The sequence below is a fragment of the Hypanus sabinus genome, chromosome 19 (genome assembly GCF_030144855.1).
Source record: "Hypanus sabinus isolate sHypSab1 chromosome 19, sHypSab1.hap1, whole genome shotgun sequence".
Classification (NCBI taxonomy): Eukaryota; Metazoa; Chordata; class Chondrichthyes; order Myliobatiformes; family Dasyatidae; genus Hypanus; species Hypanus sabinus.
In genome coordinates this window covers 66,107,075-66,131,058 of record NC_082724.1, presented here as the reverse complement: position 1 = coordinate 66,131,058, position 23,984 = coordinate 66,107,075, and the positions used below count along the sequence as shown (strand labels likewise).

The window sequence follows — 23,984 nt, the reverse complement described above, 5'->3', positions numbered from 1 at the left end:
TGAACTTAAAATAACTTCTGACTTCCGCTTTTAATTAGTGAACAAGCTGGTTCTGAAGAACTTGGTGAAAATACAGACCAAAAAGCAATAGTATACACAATTGTGTACTTCATGAGTTAGAGGAAAGTGTGATCTGGATTTCATGTGGGTTTGTGTGGGTGTGGGTTGGTGTGTAGATAGGAAGATAACCCACTGCTTTACTGTTATATTATACACTCATTACTGTGTGGCTAGGCATAGCTCAAAACCATCTATAAGTTCTCTGATGACAATACTGTTACTGGCAGAAGCTCAGATGGTGCTGAGGAGGCAAACCGGAGCAAGATAATTTGACTGGTTGAGTGGTGTTGCAACAACATTTCCCTCAACATCAGTATGACCAAGGAATTTATTGGTGAACTTCAAGGAAAGGAAGTTTGGCAAACACACAACAGTTCTCATCTAGGGATCAGATGTGGTGAGCAGCTTCAGGTTCCTGAGTATCAACATCTCAGAGGATTTATCCTGAGCACAACATATTGAAGCAATTACAAAGAAGGCATGACAGTGGCTATATTTCATTAGGAGTTTGAAGCGAAGTGGTGTGGCACAAAAGACTTAAACAAATTTCACTAAATGTACAGTGGAGAGCCGCCACCTGAATGCTCCAATGCACAGGATTGAGAAAAGTGCTACAAGATGGTTGCCTAGAGCACCTAATTTTGCTGCTCTTCTATTTTAAAGTCTTTTTCTGTTGTCTCCCTTTGTTTTACTTGGAAAGAAAACAATGCTCAGAAATCTAGTTGATCTGACCAATCACAGAGCAGTCTTTCAAATGGGCTTACATTTACAGAGTTGTAGCGATGCACAGCATGGAAACAAGCCCTTCAGTTCAATTCAAGGTTATAGGGCAGCAAATAGGTATTCCAGTTCAATGGCCAATCTGTATATTTTACTGTCAATTATGTTATTATGTTTGCATGTGTTCTGCTCTGCTTTCAGAGAGGTAGCGAGAAGATAGATTCTTGATTAGTCAGTGTGTCAAGGTTACAGGGAGAAAGCCGGAGAATGGGGTTGAGATGGATAATAAATCAACCACAATCAAATTACAAAGTAGACTCAATGGGGCAAATGGTTCAATTCTGCTCCTATGTCTTATGGTCTTATGGAAACATGATGGATTTTGTGGTGAAGATGAAAAGTAATGGCTTTAACCTTCCCAGTACTTGGCAATGGAGAATGCCTGTTCACCTGATTTTGGATAAGACATTAGGAAGTTTACAATTTAGTGTCTCTGGCAAAGATGATGTCCAAGGTTACACATTATATCAGAGGGTAATATCAGAAGGTAGGCAGAGGGGGTGGTGTGGCTCTACTGGTAAAGAATGGTGTCAAATCAGTAAAAGGATATGACATAGGATCGGAAGATGTTGATTCCTTGTGGGTTAGAGTTAACAAACTGTGAGGGTAAAAGGACCCTGATGGCAGTTATATCCAGGCCTCCCAACAGTGGCTGGGATGTGGACCACAGGTTACAACAGAAAATAGAAAAGGTGAGTCAAAAGGGCAATATTATGGTAGTCATGGGAGATTTAAACATGCATGTTGATTGGGAAAAGCAGGTAGTTAATAGATCTCAAGAGGGTGAGTTTGTTGAATGGTGTTTTAGAGTAGTTTGTCATTCAGCTTATGTGGGGATCAACTATACTGGATTGGGTGTTATATAATGAACCAGAGGCGTTTAGGGAGCTTAAGGTAAAAGAATCCATAGGAACCAGTGATCACAATATGACTGAGTTCAACTTGAAATTTGATAGGGAGAAAGTAAAGTCAGACATAGCAGTATTTCAGTGGAGTGAAGGAAATTACAGTGGTATGAGAGAGGAGCTGCTGGCAGCGATGTCAGCAGAGCAGCAATGGCATGTGTTTCTGGGAAAAATAAAGCTGCAGGACATGTGTATTCCAAAAATGAAGAAATACTCAAATGGTGTGGCGACCCATTTCCCAGCGCACTCGAACTGGCTCACAAAGCAGCGCGCGCCAGCATTGAGGCCGGCCCCAAAAAGGGCACCAGGCTTTCTTCACCAGCAAGGGGAAAAGCCCGCGCACGGGTCGGGACTGTGAATATACAATAGCCCAGGGAGGGTGGGATCAGGAAGGCTTTAAAGCGAGGCCACGAAGTTTGAATAAATCTCTTTTGCCAACTGCAACTCACCGACTGCATGTCATTATTTGAGCGCTGTGTGTAGCACACCACTACAATGGTAAAATAATACAACCGTGGCTGACAAGAGAAGTTAAAGCTTTGTAAAAGTAAAAGAAAGGGCATACAACTAAGCAAAAATTAGTGGGAAGATAGAGGCTTGGGAACTTTTTAAAAACCTACAGAGAACAACTAAAAATATCAAGAGGGAAAAGATGAAATATGAAAGCAAGCTAGCAAATAATATGGAAGTGGATAGTAGAAGTTATTTCAAGTATGTTAAAAAGGAAAGAGAAATGAGAGTGGGTATAAGACTGCTAGAAAATGAGGCAGGAGAAATAATAACAGGGGACAAGGAGATGGCTGATGAACTAAGTGAGAATTTTGTGTCAGTCTTCACTGTGGAAGACACTAGCAGTATGCCTGATGTTGTAATGTGTGAAGGAAGAGAAGTGGGTGCAGTTACTATTACAAGAGAGAAGGTGCTCAAAAGTCTGAAAGACCTAAAGGTACATAAGTCATCCTGACCAGAGGAACTGCATCCTGGGGTTCTGAACAAGGTAGTGTTAGAAATTGTGAGGACATTAGAAATGATCTTTCAAATATCTTTGGACTCTGGCATGGTGCCAGAGGACTGGACAATTGCAAATGTTACTCCTCTCTTTAAGAAAGGAGGAAGGCAGCAGAAAGGAAATTAGCCTGACCTCAGTGGTTAGGAAGATGTTGGAGTCAATTGCTAAGGATGAGGTGGTGGAGTACTTAGTGACACGGGACAAGATAGTACAAGGTCAGCATGGTTTCCTTCAGGGAAAATCCTGCCTGATGAACCACCTTTGAGGAGATTACAAGTAGGATAGGTAAAGGGAATGCAGTGGACATTGTATATTTGTACTTTCAGAAGGCCTTTGACAAGATGCCATACATGAGGCTGCTTACCAAGTTAAGAGCCCATGGTATTACAGGAAAGTTACTAACATGGTTAGAGAATTGGCTGATAGGTACGAGGGAGGCAGAGGGTGGGAATAGAAGGATCCTTTCTGGTTGGCTTCCAGTGACTAGTGGTATTCTGCAGGGGTCGGTGTTGGGACCACATCTTTTTATGCTGTATATAAACGATTTAGATGATGGCATATATGGCTTTGTTGCCAAGTTTGCAGATGATACGAAGATTGGTGGAGGGGCAGGTGGTGTCGAGAAAGCAGGTAGGATGCAGAAACACTTCGACAGATTAGGAGAATAGGCAAAAAAGTGGCAAATGAAAAAAGTTGGAAAATGCATGGCCATGCACTTTGGTAGTAGAAATGAATGTGCAGACTATTTTCTAAATGGGGAAAAAATCCAGGAATCTGAGGTTCAGAGGGACTTGGGAGTCCTTGTGCAGAACACCCTGAAGGTTAATTTGCAGGTTGAGTTGGTGGTGAGGGCTCTAGAATACAACAGCAAGGATGTGATGCTAAGGTTTTATAAGCCGCTGGTGAGGTCTCACCTTGAGTATTGTGAACAGTTTTGGGCCCCTCATCTCAGAAAAGATGTGCTGGCATTGGAGTGTTCAGAGGAGGTTCACAAGGATGATTCTGGGAATAAAAGGGTTATCATACGAGGAATATTTGCTAGCTCTGAGTCTGTACTCGCTGGAATTTAGAAGGATGAGGGAGGATCTCTTTGAAACTTTTCGAATATTGAAAGGCCTAGACAGAGTAAATGTGAGAAGGATGTTTCCCATGGTGGGAGAGTCTAGGACAAGAGGGCACAGCCTCAGGATAGAGGGGTGCCCTTTCAAAACAGAGATGTGGAGAAATTTCTTTGGCAAAAGGGTAGTGAGCTTGTGAAATTTGTTGCCACGTGCAGCAGTGGAGGTCAGGTCATTGGGCGTATTTAAGGCAGAGCTTGATAGGTTCTTGATTGGACATGGCATTAAAAGGTTATGGGGAGAAGGCCAGAAGCTGGGGTTGAGGAGGAGAAAAAAAAGAATCCGCTATGCCTGAATGTGGAGCAGACTTAGTGGGCCAGATGGCCTAATTCTGCTCCTATGTCTCATAGTCTTATGGAAATGCACCATCTTATCTAGTGCTGATGATGGTTTGAGTGTCAACGGTGTACATATAGACATAGACCCTGGTAAGATGCTAGTCACTGCTACACTCTACTTGTATGATGTTCCTTCAACAAATCAGCGCTTATCATTATGTCTTCAATTGTCTTATGGACACAGGTTTTTGATGTACTGAAGGGTAAATAAACAGGTAAATTGGTTTATTATTATCACATGTACAGTGAAAAACTTTGTTTTGCATGTTATCCATACATCATTTCATTACATCAGTGCTCATAGATAGTACAAGGGAAAACAATAATGGATCAGAATACAGTGAAAGTTCAAGTTTATTGCCATCTGACTCTGTGTGTGTGTGTGTGTGTATATATATATATACACACACACACCGCCCCACACACAAATGAAACAACTTTCCTCCAAACCACAGTGCACCTGCACAACATATACCACACACAGCACATAAACCAAGATTTTTTCCATAAATAAATTACTAATATATAATTCCAAGTTCATGTGGTGCACAATACAGGTAAACAGTAAACAGCTTGCTGTCCTAGTGAAGAGACCTCATTAGTGGCAGAGTATTCGTTAGTCTCAGAGCCTGAGGGAATTACCCAGTCTAGCAGTCCTAGTCCTGATGCTCCTGTACCTCCTTCCTGAGAGTACTGCGTTAAAGAGATTGTGGGATGGCAGGGATCCTCTACAATGCTTTGAACCTTTCACATACAATGTTCCCATAAATGTCACAGATGGAGGGAGGGAGACCTGGTGATCCTCTCAGCCGTTCTTACTAAGTGCAGAACAGGCAGACTATAAGGTGCAAGGTAGATTGGGAGGTCAGGTGTCCATCTTAACATACTAGGGGCTTATGGTTCTATGGTCTTCTAACAGTGGAAGAGAAGCTGTCTTTGAGCCTGGTGGTACATGCTTGCAGGCTGATGGGGGTGGGGGATAGGAAGAAGAGAATATGTCAGGGATGAATGGGGTCTTTGATTACTTTTGACTGCTTTTCCTAGATAATGAGAAGTGTAGATGGATACAGTAGAGGAGAGGTAAGAAATTAATTGACTGAATTTTAAGTAATTGTATCAATTGTAAGTGCCTGGCTATACAGAAATGGGTGAATCTTTGACTGCTGATACCTACAAGTAAAATTATTGATGTTATGTTCATCTGAAACACTGCACCCTGTTCACCTGAGAATCTGGACACAATCTAGTGAACAACCACTTTCACAGCAGGCTTTATCAAGAAACTAGCATCACACTCCTCAAGTGTACAAGGACTGGTCTGTGTACAGGTTCTGTCTTGAGCAGTTGAACCTCTCAGCCAATGTAAACAACGGTAGAGACTCAAGCGTAAAATAGCCACGGGTGCGACTTGCTTCCACTTACAATTCTGCTGCGCTGGATCCCTCCAGGATTAACCTGATACCTGGGTGGAAGCAGTGCGGAAAGTCCTGGCTGTTCATGGTATTAGCTGTAGGGATAACAAAATCAGAGATTCTAGATTGAACAAGAAATTAACAAGAAAATATCAAGCCTTTTAAACTGACTTGCAGTGTCACTTTTGGTCATTTTCTGCTACATATAAGGCAACACTTGGTTGGTTCAGACTTGAAAGCTTGAGTCATTTGTTCTTCATAAATCTAAGTTTTGAATAGACAAGTTGAGATGTTATGATGTCATTGTATTAAATTTCAAGACTGTTTACTGTCATTTCCTGTACACAAGTGTAAAGGAGAATGAAATAATTGTTACTCCAGATCCGATGCAGCACAAAAAAGACACTGAAGATAAAGAACAGAATAATTAAAATACACAATAAATATAAATACATAAGATAGCTTAGATATATAGATTGATTATATGTCCATAAAGTGATGCTAGGCACAGGAGTGTCTATAAATAAGGTGACTCTGACAACAAGTGATAAAGTAGTGGTGGTTGGGGGTGTGGAGGAGTGGATTAGTGGGTGGAAGTGTTGATCAGCCTTGCTGCTTGTGGAAAGTAACAGTTTTTCAGTCTAGTACTCCTGGTTTGGATGCTACGTAGCATATTCCCTGATGGGAGTGGGAGAAACAGTCCATGAGCAGGGTGTATGGGATCCTTCATGATGTTTCTGGTCTTCTTCTGGCAACTTTCTTTATATATGTCCTTGAAGGTGAGTAAGCTAGTGCCAGTGCTGCATTGGGCAATTTTGACTACCTGTCTGCAATAGTGCAGTTTCTGTACCATGCAGTGATGCAGCTTGTCAGGATGCTGTCCACTGTGCATCTGTAGAAGGACATAAGTAATGATGTAAAAAGTCCTGCTCTCATCAGCCTCCTCAGGACGTAGAGGCATTAGTAAGATTTCTTGATTATGTAGAATGTGTTCTGAGACCATAAGAGGTTGATGAAGCCTAATTTTGAGTATTCACAGCTCTGGTCATCTATCTACAGGAAAGATATCAATAAGTTTAAAAGAATACAGAAAAAATTGACTAGGGTGTCACCAGGACTTGAAAACCTGAGTTATAGTGAAAGGCTGAATACATTAGGTCTTTATTCTCTGGAGTGTAGGAAAATGAGAAGAGATTTGATAGAGCTATAAAAAATTGTGTAGGGTATAGATAGGGTAAATGCAAGCAGGCTTTTTCCACTGAGGGTGGGTGAGACTAGAACTAGACATCATAGTTTAAGGGTGAAAGGAGAGATGTTTAAGGAAAACATGTGAAGGAATTTGTTCACTCAGAGGGTGGTGAGAGTGTGGAACAAGCTGCCAGTGCAAGTGGTGGATGCAGGGCAATTTCAAAATTTAAGAGAAATTTGGATAGGTACATGGAAGGGAGGGGTATGGAGGGTTATCAATATGGAAGGCAATCACCTGTCTGGGTGCAGGTCAATGGGAGTAAGCAGAATAATAGTTTGGCATGTACTAGGAATAGATGGGCCAAAGAGCCTGTTTCTGTGCTGTAGTGCTCTATGACTCTATGATTCTGTGACTAAACATCAGTAACAGGAAAACTTTGAGCTACTTGGCAGTTTAAACTGATGCAGATAGTAACTTTCAGCCATTTTCTGCTGCATATAAGGCAATACCTTGGCTGGTTCAGGCTTGAATACTGCTGCTTGCCCATTATTCCAGCAGTGTGCCAGAAACATTCCTGTGGGATCGCTGCTTTTTTTCCAGTTGATCAGCCCTAATGAAGTTCCCACAGTTCTGCACAGAAACTGTGGAGAGCAATAAGCTGGCTGGCAGTCGATACAAGGCAGTTAGGAATCTGACATATACAGAACCAGAAAAGGTCACAAGTGCTTCTAGTATTGTACATGTCTGAATATATACCAGCCCCTCAGACTAACAGCAGCTGTTCTTTTCTATCATGGGCTGTTCTCATTTGTAAAAGAACTCCTGTGTTTGGACCCTGAACATTTCCTGTTTGCTGTAGAATAAACAGTTAGTGTTATGCAGTGCTCTGTGCTCTGGTACAACGAGTGGGGGAGCAGGTCTTTGTGAGCGATTTGCTTCCACCACTAATTCCTCAGGCGAAGACTCCATGTGCAGTTCACATCACTATTACATGTAAAGCCATTGAGTGTTATTGCAAGAAAGCAGCATCCATCATCAGGGACCTCTACCACCCAGGTCATGCTCTCTTCTCACTGCTGCCATAAGGAAGGAGGTACAGGAGACTCAGGACCCACACCACCGAGTTCAGGAACAGTTCAGGACCCAGCAGTGGCCTTTCAGACCTGGTGTTACTTTAATTTAATTTTCTAATTTAATTTTGAGACTCAATTTTTGATTAGGGCACATGGATAACAGAGCAACTATCTACCATTGCCAGATCGCCCAAAAACAAACCTTCATTACGATCTGCCAGTTAAATGACGCTACCTCAGCTTGCTGAGGGGATCGGACCTACAGTCCTTGGAGTCGCCTGATGCTGGTGGCCAGAGATGAGGACGTCATAAGCGACGTGCAAGGAGCAGAAGCGAGGCAAGTGGGCAGGGGTCCGTGCCAGGCAAAAAACAAACCCTAGCTGGCTGGCTCTCCCGTCCATTCTGCTCTCCAATGTCCGCTCCCTGGACAATGAATTGGACTACATCTGACTCCAATGAGATACTCGGCAGGAGTACAGAGTCTGCTGTGCGTACGTTTTCACAGAGACATGGCTCACTGAGGGAATTTCGGATGGTGCCATTCAGCCTTGTTTCGAGCGGACAGGGATGCAGCTCTCTCCAGTAAGACTTGCAGTGGTGGCTTGTGTGTTTACATCAATACGGGATAGTGCAAGAACTCTGTGCTGGTTTCCAGATACTGCTCATCGCTAGTGGAGTTTGTGACTGTTTGATGCAGACTATTTTATTTACCACAGGAATTCTCCAGTGTCTACATTCCCCCCAGCGCGAATGCTAAGGAGGTGCTGTGTGAACTGTGCGGGGCTATTAGCGAACTGCAGAACACACACCCTGATGGTCTGTTTATTGCCGCCAGAGATTTTAACCACGCGAACCTTAACTCAGTGCTCCCCAAATTCCATCAGTATGTGGACTTTGCAACAAGGGGGGAGAACACGTTGGACCTTGTTTACACAAACATCCCCGACGTGTACTGGGCAGAGCCCCGCCCCCACCTCAGTTACTCAAACAGACAGGCATACTTTATTGATCCTGAGGGAAATTGGGTTTCGTTACAGTCACACCAACGAAGAATAGTGTAGAAATATAGCAATATAAAACCATAAATAATTAAATAATAATAAGTAAATTATGCCAAGTGGACATAAGTCCAGGCCCATACAGACTGCTTGTCAGACACTAGGAAACCAGTTCAGAAGCAGGTGAAAACCTGGCCAGCAGGAGACATCTCTGCTCTTCAAGACTCCTTCGAGCACACTGACTGGCACATGTTCGGGGAGGCTGCAACTGATGGCGACTCTACCAACTTAGAGGAGTACACGGCATCAGTGACCAGCTACATTAGCAAGTGCATTGACGACGTCACTGAGTCCAAGACCATCACTACATGCTCCAACCAGAAGCCATGGATGACAGTGGAGGTGCGTGTGCTGCTGAGAACCCATGGCTCTGCCTTCAGAGCAGGCGACAAGGCAGCCCTAACAATAACGAGGGCCAAACTGTCGCAGGCCATCAGAGAGGCAAAGCGTGCACACGCCCAGCGAATCCACAGCCACTTCCAGGACAGCGGCAACATGCAGCGCATGTGGAAGGGCGTTCAGAACATCACCAACTACAGGACAACATCACCTGACTGTGCGCGTGATGCCTCCCTCCCAGATGTGCTGAACAACTTCTACACTCATTTTGAGGCAGAAAATGACGTGGCGGTGAGTAAGTCCACCCCTCCTACAAATGACCAGGTGCTGTGTCTCACCATGGCCGATGTGAGAAGAACCCTGTGCAGGGTCAGCCCACGGAAGGCGGCTGGACCAGACAATATTCCTGGTAGAGTGCTCAGAGGATGTGCAGACCAGCTAGCAGATGTTCTCACTGACATCTTCAACATCTCCCTGAGCAGCAACACCATTCCAACGTGCTTCAAGGGCACCACCATCGTCCTCGTGCCAAAGAAGTCTTCAGTGTCCTGCCTAAATGACTACCATCCCATTGCACTTACATCCATCATCATGAAGTGTTTCGAGAGGCTCGTCATGAGGTATATCAAGACCTCTCACTGGACCCCCTGCAGTTTGTGTACTGTCCCAACCGTTCAACAGATGACGCCATTGCCATCACCCTCTACCTGGCCCTAATCCACCTGGACAAAAAAGACACATACGTTCGAATGCTGTTCATAGACTTCAGTTCAGCATTCAACACAATCATCCCTCAGAAACTGATTGGAAAGCTGAGCCTACTGGGCCTGAACACCTCCCGCTGCATCTGGATCCTAGACTTCCTGACTGGGAGATCTCAGTCAGTCCGGATCAGGAGCAGCATCTCCAACACCATCACACTGAGCACGGGGGCTCCCCAAGGTTGCATGCTCAGTCCACTGCTGTTCACTCTGCTGACCCACGATTGTGCTGCAACACACAGCTCGAACCAGATCATCAAGTTCGCTGATGACACGACCGTGGTGGGCCTCATCAACAAGAACGACAAGTCAGCTTACAGAGAGAAGGTGCAGCAGCTAACGGACTGGTGCAGAGCCAACAACCTGTTTCTTAATGTGAACAAAACAAAAGAGATGGTTGTTGACTTCAGGAGGGCACGGAGCGACCACTCTCTGCTGAACATTGACAGCTCCTCAATAGAGATTGTTAAGAGCACCAAATTTCTTGGTGTTTACCTGGCAGAGAATCTCACCTGGTCCCTCAACACCAGCTCCATAGCAAAGAAAGCCCAGCAGCGTCTCTACTGTCTGCAAAGGCTGAGGAAAGTCCATCTCCCACCCCCCATCCTCACCACATTCTACAGGGGTTGTATTGAGAGCATCCTGAGCAGCTGCATCACTGCCTGGTTCGGAAATTGCACCATCTCGGATCGCAAGACCCTGCAGCGGATAGTGAGGTCAGCTGAGAAGATCATTGGGGTCTCTCTTTCTGCTATTACAGACATTTACACTACACGCTGCATCCACAAAGCAAACAGCATTATGAAGGACCCCATGCACCCCTCATACAAACTCTTCTTCCTCCTGCCATCTGGGAAAAGGCACCGGAGCATTCGGGCTCTCATGACCAGACTATGTAACAATTTCTTCCCACAAGCTATCAGACTCCTCAATACCCAGAGCCTGGACTGACACCAGCTTACTGCCCTCTACTGTGCCTATTGTCTTGCTTATTATTTATTGTAATGTTTGCACTGTTTTGTGCACTTGACTTGAGTTAGTACCCCTTAACCATAAGGCTCTTGAATCAAAGGAAAAGCATCATTCAGCTTCACTTGCCCCATTATTGAAATGTTCTCACAATCTATGGACTCACTTTCAGGGACCCTTCAAATCATGTTGTGGATATTCATTGCTTATTTGTTATTATTATTATTATTATTTCTTTCTTTTTTATTTGCACAGTTTGTTGTCTTTTGCGCACTTTTTGGATACTCAAGTTAGTGTGGTCTTCCATTGATTCTGTTATGGTTATTCTTCTATTATAGATTTATTGAGTATGCTCTTAAGAAAACAATCTCAAGATCATTTCTTTGGCAGTTTGAACGGGGCACAACTGCACAAGTGCATAAAGGTCGGCCTGTGAGAACAGCGGGAGCATTTAAAATGCGAGCAGATTGAGAAGGGGAAGGTCATTTCTTCGGCAGTTTAAACTGGGCACGACTGCACAAGCGCACAAAGGTCGGCCTGTGAGAACAGCGGTAGCATTTAAAAATCAAGCAGATTAACAGAGCTAGTGACAGAGTAGTGGGAGACAGAGCAGGAAGGCTGGCTTGAGAAGCTTCGATGAGCAGAGGCTGAGGACGAGCTTGCTCCCAGTGAGGTAAGGCTGGGTAAGCTCCTTTAATTAATCAAATTAACTTAGGAGTAGGTAATGGAGGCAGCAGCAGTTAGGGCAGTCGAGTGCTCCGTATGCAGGATGTGAGGAGTCAGGGACAGCACAATTGTCCCTGATGACTACACCTGTAAAAGGTGCATCCAGCTGCAGCTCCTGACAAACTGTGTTAGGGAACTGGAACTGGAGCTGGATGAACTTCGGATCATTTAGGAGGCTGAGGCAGAAATAGACAGGAGTTTCAGGAAGATAGTCACCCCTAGGAGTCAGGAGACAGGTAGTTGGGTGACTGTCAGGAGAGGGAAGGGGAATAGACAGGAAGAACAGAGCAGCCCTGTGGCTGTTCCCATCAACAATTAGTATACCGTTTTGGATACTGTTTGTAGGATCAACATACAAGTTATAGTGTTGGCATCTCTGGCACCGAGACTGGACCCTCAGCTCAGAAGGGAAGGAGGGAAAAGAGGAGAGCAGTAGTGATAGGGGATTTGATAGGGGGACAGATAAGAGGTTCTGTGGAGAGATCAAGAATCCCAGATGGTCTGGTGCCTCCTTGGTGCCAGGGTCCACAATATCTCGGATTGAGTTCTCAGTATTCTCAGGATGGAGGGTGAGCAGCCAGATATCGTGGTCCGTGTAGGGACTGATGACCTGGATAGGAAGAAGGAGGAGGTCCTGCAAAGAGAGTTTAGGGAGTTAGGTGCAAAGTTGAAGGACAGGACCTCCAGGGTTGCAATCTCAGGATTGCTACCACTGCCACGTGCTAGTGAGGCTAGAAATAGGAAGATAATGCAGCCAAATGCGTGGCTAAGGAGTTGGTGCAGGAGGGAGGGCTTCATGTTTCTGGACAATTGGGCCTTGTTCCAGGGAAGGTGGGACCTGTTCCGATGGGATGGGTTGCACCTGAGTTGGAGGGGGACTAATATCCTTGTGGGAAGGTTTACTAGTGCTGCTCCGGGGGGGTTAAACTAGATTTGCAGGGGGAGAGGAACCAGAGTGTTAAAGCAGATAGTGAGGTGGAGGAGGACAAAGGTCATACAAGAACTGCAAGTATAGTGCATGGAGTAAAGCGAGATCTAGCATACAAAGAGACTTTGAGGAAAGAGAAGCAGAATAAAGGGTGTAATGGTAGTAAGGTAGAAGGGCTAAAGTGTGTGTACTGCAATTCAAGAAGCATCAGGAACAAAGGTGATGAACTGAGAGCTTGGATAAATACATGGAATTATGATGTAGTGGACATTACAGAGACTTGGCTGGCACCAGGGCAGGAATGGATTCTCAACATTCCTGGATTTTGGTGCTTTAAGAGGGGGGAAAGGGAGAGGAAGGGTGGCATTACTGGTCAGAGATACTATTACAGCGACAGAAAGGGTGGGTAATGTAGCAGGATCCTCTTTTGAGTCAGTATGGGTGGAAGTCAGGAACAGGAAGGGAGCAGTTACTCTAATGGGAGTATTCTATAGGCCCCCTGGTAGCAGCAGAGATACCGAGGAGCAGATTGGGAGGCAGATTTTGGAAAGGTGCAAAAATAACGGGGTTGTTATCATGGGTGACTTTAATTTCCCCAATATTAATTGGCACCTGATTAGTTCCAAGGGTTTAGACCGGACAGAGTTTGTTAGGTGTGTCCAGGATGGATTCCTGTCACAGTATGTTGACAGGCCGACTAGGGGGAATGCCATACTAGATCTAGTATTAGGTAAGAAACCAGGTCAGGTCACAGATCTCTCAGTGAGTGAGCATCTGGGGAAAAGTGACCACTGCTCCCTGGCCTTTAGTATTATCATGGAAAAGGATAGAATCAGAGAGGACAGGAAAATTTTTAATTGGAGAAGGGCAAATTATGAGGCTATGTGGATATGTGGTCAATGTTTAAGGATCTCTTGCAGGATGCTAGGGATAAATTTGTCCCGGTGAGGAAGATAAAGAATGGTAGGGTGAAGGAACCATGGGTGACAAGTGAAGTGGAAAATCTAGTTGGAAGAAGGCAGCATACATGAGATTTAGGAGGCAAGGATCAGATGGGTCTATTGAGGAATATTGGGTAGCAAGAAAGGAGCTTAAGAAGGGGGTGAGGAGAGCAAGAAGGGGACATGAGAAGGCCTTGTTAACTAGGTAAATGAAAATGCCGAGGCATTCTTCAATTATGTGAAAAACAAAAGGATGACAGGAGTGAAGGTAGGACCGATTAGAGATAAAGGTGGGAAGACGTGCCTGGAGGCTGTGGAAGTGAGCAAGTTCCTCAGTGAATACTTTTCTTCAGTATTCACCAATGAGAGGGAACTTGATGACGGTGAGGACAATATGAGTGAGGTTGAAGTTCTGGAGCATGTTGGTATTAAGGGAGAGGAGGTGTTGGAGTTGTTAATATACATTTGTACATTAGGACTGATAAGTCCATGGGGCCTGACGGAATATTCCCCAGGCTACTCCATGAAGCGAGGGAAGAGATTGTTGAGCCTCTGGCTAGGATCTTTATGTCCTCGTTGTCCATGGGAATGGTACCGGAGGATTGGAGGGAGGCAAATGTTGTCCCCTTGTTCAAAAAAAGTAGTAGGGAGAATCTGGGTAATTTTAGATCAGTGAGCCTTATGTCTGTGGTGGGAAAGCTGTTGGAAAAGATTCTTAGAGATAGGATCTATGGGCATTTAGAGAATCATGATCTGATCAGGGACAGTCAGCATGGCTTTGTGAAGGGCAGATCATGTCTAACAATCCTGATAGAGTTCATTGAGGAGGAGACCACACATATAGATGAGGGAAGTGCAGTGGATGTACTCTTAGATTTTAGTAAGGCATTTGATAAGGTTCCACACAATAGGTGGGGGTAGAAGGGTGGGTTGGCAAGTTTGCAGACGACACAAAGGTTGGTGGTATTGTGAATAGTGTAAAGGATTGTCGAAGATTGCAGAGAGACATTGATAGGATGCAGAGGTGGGCTGAGAAGTGGCAGATGGAGTTCAACCCGGAGAAGTGTGAGGTGGTACACTTTGGAAGGACAAACTCCAAGGCAGAGTACGAAGTAAATATCAGGATACTTGGTAGTGTGGAGGAGCAGCGGGATCTGGGGGTACATGTCCACAGATCCCTGAAAGTTGCCTCACAGGTAGATAGGGTACTTAAGAAAGCTTATGGGGTGTTAGCTTTCATAAGTTGAGGGATAGAATTTAAGGGTCACGAGGTAATGATGCAGCTCTATAAAACTCCGGTTTGGCCACACTTGGTACTGTGTCCAGTTCTGGTCGCCTCAGTATAGGAAGGATGTGGAAGCATTGGAAAGGGTACAGAGGAGATTTATCAGGATGCTACCTGGTTTAGAGAGTATGCATTATGATCAGAGATTAAGGGAGCTAGGGCTTCACTCTTTGGAGAGAAGGAGGATGAGAGGAGACATGATCGATGTATACAAGATATTAAGAGGAATAAATAGAGTGGATAGCCAGCACCTCTTCCCCAGGGCACCACTGCTCAGAACAAGAGGACATGGCTTTAAGGTAAGGGGTGGAAAGTTCAAGGGGGATATTAGAGGAAGGTTTTTTACTCAGAGAGTGGTTGGTGCGTGGAATGCACTGCTTGAGTCAGTGGTGGAGGCAGATACACTAGTGAAATTTAAGAGACTACTAGACAGGTATATGGAGGTATATTTTTTATGTTCTGTGTCATATATGGTGACCTATATGTGCTCTGATAATACATTTACTTTGAACTTTGAAACAGGTCAACACCAGATTCTCTAAAATGGATGCTGGAAGTAAACACGAGATTCTCCAGATGCTAGAAATCCAAAGCCATACACAGAAAGTTGTGGAGAAACTCAGCAAGTTAGGCAGCATCACTGGGGAGGAAGAAACAGCTGGTGTTTTGGGCTGAGACCAGTCATCAGGACTGGTAAAGAGTCTTGGCTTGAAATATTGATTGTTTAGAACATAAGAGCATCAGAAATAGGAGCAGGAGTCAGCGACCTGGCCCATCAAGCCTGCTCCGCCTTTCAATAACATCATGGCTGATCTGACCTTGGACTCACCTGCACCTACCTGTCTTTTCCCCATAATCCTTAATTCCCCAACTGTGCAAAAATCTATCCAACTTCGCCTTAAATATATTTACTGAAGTGGCCTCCACTGCTTCATTGGGCAGAGAATTCCACAGATTCATCAGCCTCTAGAAAAAGCAGTTCCTCCTCATCTCCATCCTAAGTCTACTCCCACGAATCTGGAGGCTATGCTCCCTGGTTCTAGTTTCACCTACCATTGGAAACAACTTTCCTGCCTGTCTTATGTATCCCTTTCATAATTTGATACGTTTCTATAAGATCGCCTCTCATTTTTCTGATTTCCAGTGAGTATAGTCCCAGACGACTCAATCTCTCCTCATAGTCTAACCCCCTTATCTATGGAATCATCTTGGTGAACTTCCTCTGCACTGCCTCCAAAGCCAGTATATCCTTCCTTAAGTAAGGAGACTAGAACTGAACACAGTACTCCAGATGCTGTCTTACCAGTACCCTGTACATAAGATGTAGCATAACCCCCCGTTCTTAAATTCAATCTCTCTAGCAAAGAAGGCCAACATTCCATTTACCTTCTTGATAGCCTGCTGCACCTGCAAACCAACCTTTTGAGGTTCATGCACAAACCTTCTGTTACCATTTGAATAATAATCTGATCTTCCATTTTCCCTTCCAAAATGGATGATCTCACATTTACCAACATTGTACTCCATCTGCCAGACCCTTGCCCACTCACTTAACCTATCTATATCTCTCTGTGCACTCTCCATATCCTCTACACAATTTGTTTTTCAACTCAACTTACCATCATCAGCCAACTTAGATACATTACACACAGCTCCCCCCTTCCAGATCGTTAATGTATATTGTGAACAGTTGCAGCCCAGCACTGACCTCTGCAGCACACCACTCACCACTGTTTGCCAACCAGAGAAACACCCATGTATCCCAACTCTCTGCTTTCTATTGGTTAACCAATCCTCTAACCATGTTGATACATCACCCCCTACTATATACGTCTATGCATCCTTATTTTATGGATAAGTCCTTTATGTGACACCTTATCGAACACCTTCTGGGAATCTAAGTAAGTAGTGTCCATCTGTTCTCCTCTATCCACTGCACTCATTATATCCTCAAAGAACTCCAGTAAGCTTGTCAAACAGGACCTGCCTTTACTGAATCAATGCTGCATCTGCATAATGGATCCATTTTTTTCCAGATGCCTTGCTACTTTTTTAATGATAGCTTCAGGCATTTTCCCAACTACAGGTCTTAAACCAACTGGCCTCCCTTACCTTCCTGTCTATCCTTCCATATTACCTGATATACTTGGATACTTAATTCCCAATCCTCTCCACTCCACTCTGTAACCACATCTCTGTAATGTAAATCATACCCCTTTGTACTGATTTGTGCCACAAGTTCATTGACCTTGTTTTGAATATTATGAGCATTCAGATAAAGTGCTCTTAGCCACTTTGTGCTTTTAAAATCTGGTAATCTTTGTCTCTTGTGCACTTGACTTTTCTGCGCTCTATCCTTACTTTTCTCTTTTTTAACTTTTGCTTTACTTTATCTTTATTCTCAGTTTTTTAATTTATCCATTCTTCTCCAATCTGTTGAAAGAACCTCCCTGCTATTTAGTTTAAAGCCCTATCCACAGCCCTGGTTAAGTAATTCACCAAGATCCAGGTCCCATCATGGTTCAAGTGGAGCCCATCCCAATGGAACAGCTCCCTCCTTCCCCAATACTGGTGCCAATTTCCCATGAATTCAAACCCACTTCTCCCACACCAAGCCATGAGCCACACAGTTAACTCTCTAATCTTCTTCACCCTATGCCAGTTGACACGTGGCTCAGATAATAATCCAGCACTTAGCATCTTTTTGGTTCTGCTTTTTAATTTAGTCCCTAGCTGCTCAAATTCCCTCAACAGAACCTCTTCACTCATTCTACCTACGTTGTTGATACCCACATGGACCACAACAGGATCTTTTCCCTCCCACTGCAAATTCCTCTGCCGGTCAAATAAGATGTCCTAAACCCGGGCACCAGACAGGTAACAGCCTGAGGGACGGTCTATCCCTGCGACAGAGAACTTTGTCTATTCCCCTGACTGTACTATTCCCAATTACCACTACTCTTCTCTCCATACAACCATAAGACGTAGAAGCAGAATTAGTCCATTACAAACAAGAAAAAAACTGCAGATGTCGGAAATCCGAATAACACACACAAAATGCTGGCCAGGCAGCATCTATAGAAAAAAGTACAGTCAACATTTCAGGCTGAAACCCTTTGGCAGGGCTTAGTATTTTGTGTGTGTTGCTCGCAACTGCTTTAAGTATAATGACTTGGCCTTCACAGCCATCTGTGGAAATGGTTTCCACAGACTCAACACTCTGGCTAAAATAATTCCTCCTCATCTCTGTGCTAAAGGGATGTCCTTCTATTCTGAGGTAATTTTGTTGGTCCTTAACTCTTTCACAATAGGGAATATCCTCTCCACATCCACTCTATCTGGCATTTCAATAATTGTTCTCCATAGATACTGCCTGACATGCTGTTCCTCCAGTATTTTGTGTGTGTTGGAGGTAAATCTGAGTGGTTATATGTGTGAAGAAACATTGAACAACCTGGGCTCTTTCCTCTTCAAAAGAACAAAAATAAACTCACAACTGAATCAGAGATCTTTGTGGTAGTTGGCAAGGTACATACGAACTTAGATTTTTGGTGAAGAAAATTGGTTTTAAAGTTTGCACTATCTGAAATCTGAAATCACTAAAAGAAAAAAAAGTCACAGAGTGTAAATGTCCTTGCTTTAAGAAAAAGTTCGGTAAAATTATTATCAAAGTACGTATATACCACCATATACAATCCTAAGGTTCGTTTTCTTGTAGGTATTCATATTAGAACAAAGAAACATAATAAAATCAATGAAGAACTACACACAAACAGAGACAGACAAATAAGCATGAATGTATTTTGCTTTCTCCATGAAAACCAGACTTGTGCCTTTTACCTTGTAAAAGAGTTTGTACATTCTCCCCATGTCGACATGGGTTTCCTCTGGATTCCTCCCATATTCCGAAGACTTGTGGGCAGGGTTAGTGAGTTGTGGGCATACTGCAGGCTGTTCCCAGCACAACTCTCAGTCTGTGTTGGTCATTGATGCAAATGACACACTTCGCTGTATGTTTCGAAGTTTCAATGTCCATGTGATAAAGATCATCTTAATATTAATTGCACAAGGAGCAATTCTGATGAACATCATCAATCTTACACCTCAACTCAGCTTTTATTTCTCCTTAGATGTTGATTGATCTGCTGATTATCCCAAGCATTTTGGTTTTAATGACACTAACTGACATTTGTTAGACAGACAATGCAATCACCTACTGACCCATGGAAAAGTGGTTAGTATATTAAAGAACTCTCTCTATGGTAGTCACAAGATATCACGAGGTTGAAGGAAAAGAGAGCCATGGGAAGGAGGGTCGGAGTGGCATGAAATGAAGGGGCAAGGAGGATAGGAGATGGTGTAAGTGGAGAATGAAAGCAAGATTTCACTTTAACTACTGAACACCTGCAGACACGCAAGAGAAATGAGGGACTGACAAGGAGGACCAAGCAGGTGTCAGGGCAGGAATGAGCTGAGGAAAATGATCAGAGCAGAGATGAATGGTATTGTTACTGTCACATGTATCAAGATATAGTGAAAAAGCTGTTCCTATCGATCAAATAACTAAACAATGCTTTGCACTAGAATAAAGTAAAACAATAACAATGTAGAATGAAGTGCAAAGGCTAACAAAAAAGTGCAGTGCAGGGAAACGATAAAATGCAAAATCTTAGTGAGGTAGACTGTAAGGCCAAGAGTCCATCATATTGTTCAAGAGTCTGATAACAGTGGGATAAAAGCAGTCCTTGAACCTGGTAGTACATGCTTTCAAAGGTTTGTATCTTCTGCCCAATGGGAGAGAGGAGAGAGAATGTCTGTGATGAGGGACATCTTTGATGTTATGCTGACTGCTTTACTGAGACACTGAGAAGTATAGAGTCTCTAGTGAGGAAGCTCATTTCTGTCATGTGCTGAGTTGTGTCCACAACCCACACAGTGCTATTTCCATATAGGGAAAATTTGAAGACATTTGTATTTGATAAATTCAGTGCAGAACACAGGAAAATTCCTGTACCCGGAGTGTGGTAAGAATGTGGAACTCACTACCACAAGGAATGCTTCCGATAAATAATAGATCCAGCTGAGGGGATGCCAGATTAAAAACATGAAAAGGACTTTGAAACATCAAATAGTTAAGTGGAAGAATTCACTGTGTTGCACATTTCACATAATTCCGATCGATCTGACACAGAGACATTGAAACCCAGGCAATGACGAACACAAAAGGAGTAATTCAAAGTGCAGAAACTGGAAAGGGTTATTACTTAACTTTGCTGAACCCAATCTGTGTCTCAGCGCTTGACTCCCAATTTATGTACTAATGACAGATTTCCTAAAGGTTAACTTACAGGTTAAAGTTAATTTAAAAATTAAACATTGCAAATGCAATGTTAACATTCAATTTGAGGGGACTGGAATATAAAAGGATATAATGCTGAGGCTTTAAAAGGCACTGTTCAAATGACAATTTGAGTGTTATGAACAGCTTTGGTCCCTTATCTAAGAAAAGATGTGCTGGCATTGGACAGGGTCCAAAGGAGGTTCATGAGAATGATCCCAGGAATGAATTGGTTAATGTATGAGGATCATTTGATGGCTCTGTGCCTGTACTCAACTGAAGTTTAGAAGAATGAAGAGGATCTCATTGAAGCCTATCAAATATTGAAAGGCCTAGGTAGAGTGGAAATAGAGAGGATGTTTCCAATAGCCTCAGAATAGAGGGACGTTAATTTAGAACAGAGATCAGGAGAAATTTCTTTAGCCAGAGGGTGGTGAATCATTAGAATTCATTGTCACTGATGGCTGTGGAAGCCAAGCAACTGGTTATATTTAAAGTGGAGATTGACAGTTTCTTTGTTAATAAAGATATCAGAGGTTACAGGGAAATGACTGGAAAATAGGGTTAAGAGGGATAATAAATCAGCCAAGATTGAATGGCGGAGCAGACTCAATGAGCTGAGTGGCCTAATTCTGCTCCTAAGTCTTATGACATTGATGTCCAGATTTTGCAGAAAAGGAAAAAGGGGGTAGATGCAGCTTTACAAGGTGCAGAGCAAGCATTCATGAGAGTTTTTCCCATGACTGTAGTATGCCAGAAATGGCACTTAGAAGTTACTTTTAAGTGCTTGACCCTAGTCTCTGTTCCCCTTTTCACTCAACCCCCACCAAGGCTTTTTCCAAGGGCTGAAATACTTGCCACAAGAGGACACAGGTTTAAGGTGCAGGGGAGTAGGTACAGAAGATGTCAGGGGTAAGTTTTTTATGCAGAGAGTGCTGAGTGCATGGAATGGGCTGCGGGCAGTGGTGGAGGCGGATATGATAGGGTCTTTTGTGAGACTTTTACATGGAGTACATGGAGCTTAGAAAAATAGAGGGCTATGGGTGAGCCTAGTAATTTCTAAGGTAGGGACATGTTCAGCACAACTTTGTGGGCCAAAGGGCCTGTATTGTGCTGTAGGCTTTCTACGTTTCTATAAGACACATTTCAATGCCAGAGTTTTGGACTCGGACTCAGAATTCCTGTTCAATTCAAATACTGGTGAAATTTAGGACACACAGGTCTTTTGATTTTCTTATCCTTTCATTTAGTGCTCTTGTTGCGGCTTGGCAAACATAGTGAGATGGTTCAACACTTCAGCAAACAACAAAAAACAACAGATTTGGATGGACATCATCAACTAAGTTTAAAATTTACTTCCCTAAAAACATCTGTCATTGTACAAACAACACCATTGAAGGAATCTGCAAGTTCACCGAAGAAAGGACCCTGTAGTCCTGGCAGGTCCACACACAGGAGCTGCCTTTGTTCTGCTGTGCAAACCAACAAGAATAAGTCTCATGCTATGCTGAATAAATTTCAAAGATTTAAAGATTAGCTTTATATTTGTCACATGTACATTGAAATATCAACACTACAGTGAAATGAGTTGTTTCGCATCAACAACCAGCACGGGATTGGGCTGGGGGTAGTCCACATAGAACCTAGAATAGTACAGCACATTACTGGCCCCTCGGCCCACAATGTTGTGCCGACCCTAAAAGCCTGCCTCCCATATAACCCCCCCACCTTAAATTCCTCCATATACCTGTCTAGTAGTCTCTTAAATTTCACTAGTGTATCTGCCTCCACCACTGACTCAGGCAGTGCATTCCACGCACTAACCACTCTCTGAGTGAAAAACCTTCCTCGAATATCCCCCTTGAACTTCCCACCCCTTACCTTAAAGCCATGTCTTCTTGTATAGAGCAGTGGTGCCCTGCGGAAGAGGTGCTGGCTGTCCACTCTATTTATTCCCCTTAATATCTTGTATACATCAATCATGTCTCCTCTCATCCTCCTTCTCTCCAAAGAGTGAAGCCATAGCTCCCTTAATCTCTGATCATAACGCATACTCTCTAAACCAGGCAGCATCCTGGTAAATCTCCTCTGTACCCTTTCTAATGCTTCCACATCCTTCCTACAGTGAGACAACCAGAACTGGACACAGTACACCAAGAGTGGCCTAACCAGAGTTTTATAGAGCTGCATCATTACATCGCGTCTCTTAAACTCTACCCCTCGACTTATAAAAGCTAATATAAGCTTTCTTAACTACCCTATCTACCTGTGAGGCAACTTTCAGGGATCTGTGGACATGTACCCCCAGATCCCTCTGCTCCACCACACTACAAAGAGTCCTGCCATTTACTTTGTACTCTGCCTTGGAGATTGTCCTTCCAAGATGTACCACCTCACACTTCTCCGGGTTGAACTCCATTTGCCACTTCTCAGCCCACTTCTGAATCCTATCAATGTCTCTCTGCAATCTTCACCAATCCTTTACACTATCTACAACACCACCAACCTTTGTGTCGTCTGCAAACTTGCCAACCCACCCTTCTACCCCTACATCCAGGTCATTAATAAAAATCACGAAAAGTAGAGGTCCCAGAACTGATCCTTCTGGGACACCACTAGTCACAACCCTCCAATCTGAATGTACTCCCTCCACCACGACCCTCTGCCTTCTGCAGGCAAGCCAATTCTGAATCCACCTGGCCAAACTTCCCTGGATCCCATGCCTTCTGACTTTCTGAATAAGCCTACCGTGTGGAACCTTGTCAAATGCCTTACTAAAATCCATGCATATCACATCCACTGCACTACCCTCATCTGTGTGCCTGGTCACCTCCTCAAAGAACTTTATCAGGCTTGTTAGATACGATCTGCCCTTCACAAAGCCATGCTGACTGTCCCTGACCATGATTCTTTAAATGCCCATAGATCCTATCTCTAAGAATCTTTTCCAACAACTTTCCCACCACAGACTTAAGGCTTACTGGTCTATAATTACCCAGACTATCCCTACTACCTTTTTTGAACAAGGGGACAACATTCGCCTCCCTCCAATCCTCCAGTACCATTCCTGTGGACAACGAGGACATAAAGATCCTAGCCAGAGGCTCAGCAATCTCTTCCCTCACCTCGTGGAGCAGCCTGGGGAATATTCCGTCAGGCCCCTGGGAACTTATCCGTCCTAATATATTTTAACAACTCCAACACCTCCTTTCCCTTAATATAAACATGCTCCAGAACAACAACCTCACTCATATTGTTCTCACTATCATCAACTTCCCGCCCATTGGTGAATACCAAAGAGAAGTATTCATTGAGGACCTCGCTCACTTCCACAGCCTCCAGGCACATCTTTCCACTTTAATCTCTAATCAGTACTACCTTCACTCTTGTCATCCTTTTGCTTTTCACATAATTAAAGAATGCCTTGGGGTTTTCATTTACCCTACTCACCAAGGCCTTCTCATGCCCCCTTCTTGCTTTTCTCAGCCCCTTCTTAAGCTCCTTTCTTGCTACCCTATATTCCTCAATAGACCCATCTGATCCTTGCTTCCTAAACCTCATGTATGCTGTCTTCTTCCACCTGACTAGATTTTCCACCTCACTTGTCACCCATGGTTCCTTCACCCAACCATTCTTTATCTTCCCCACCGGGACAAATTTATCCCTAACATCCTGCAAGAGATCCTTAAACATCGACCACGTCCATAGTACATTTCCCTGCAAAAACATCATCCCAATTCACAGTCGCAAGTTCT

The 23,984-nt window shown here is 43.7% G+C and overlaps 1 protein-coding gene across 7 annotated transcripts in view; it reads left to right on the top strand.

Annotated features, from left to right (window-relative positions):
- Positions 1 to 23,984, top strand: part of LOC132378004 (ubiquitin-like modifier-activating enzyme 1) — a 416,994-nt gene that overhangs the window by 238,247 nt on the left and 154,763 nt on the right. The gene's annotated exons all lie outside the window — the stretch shown is intronic.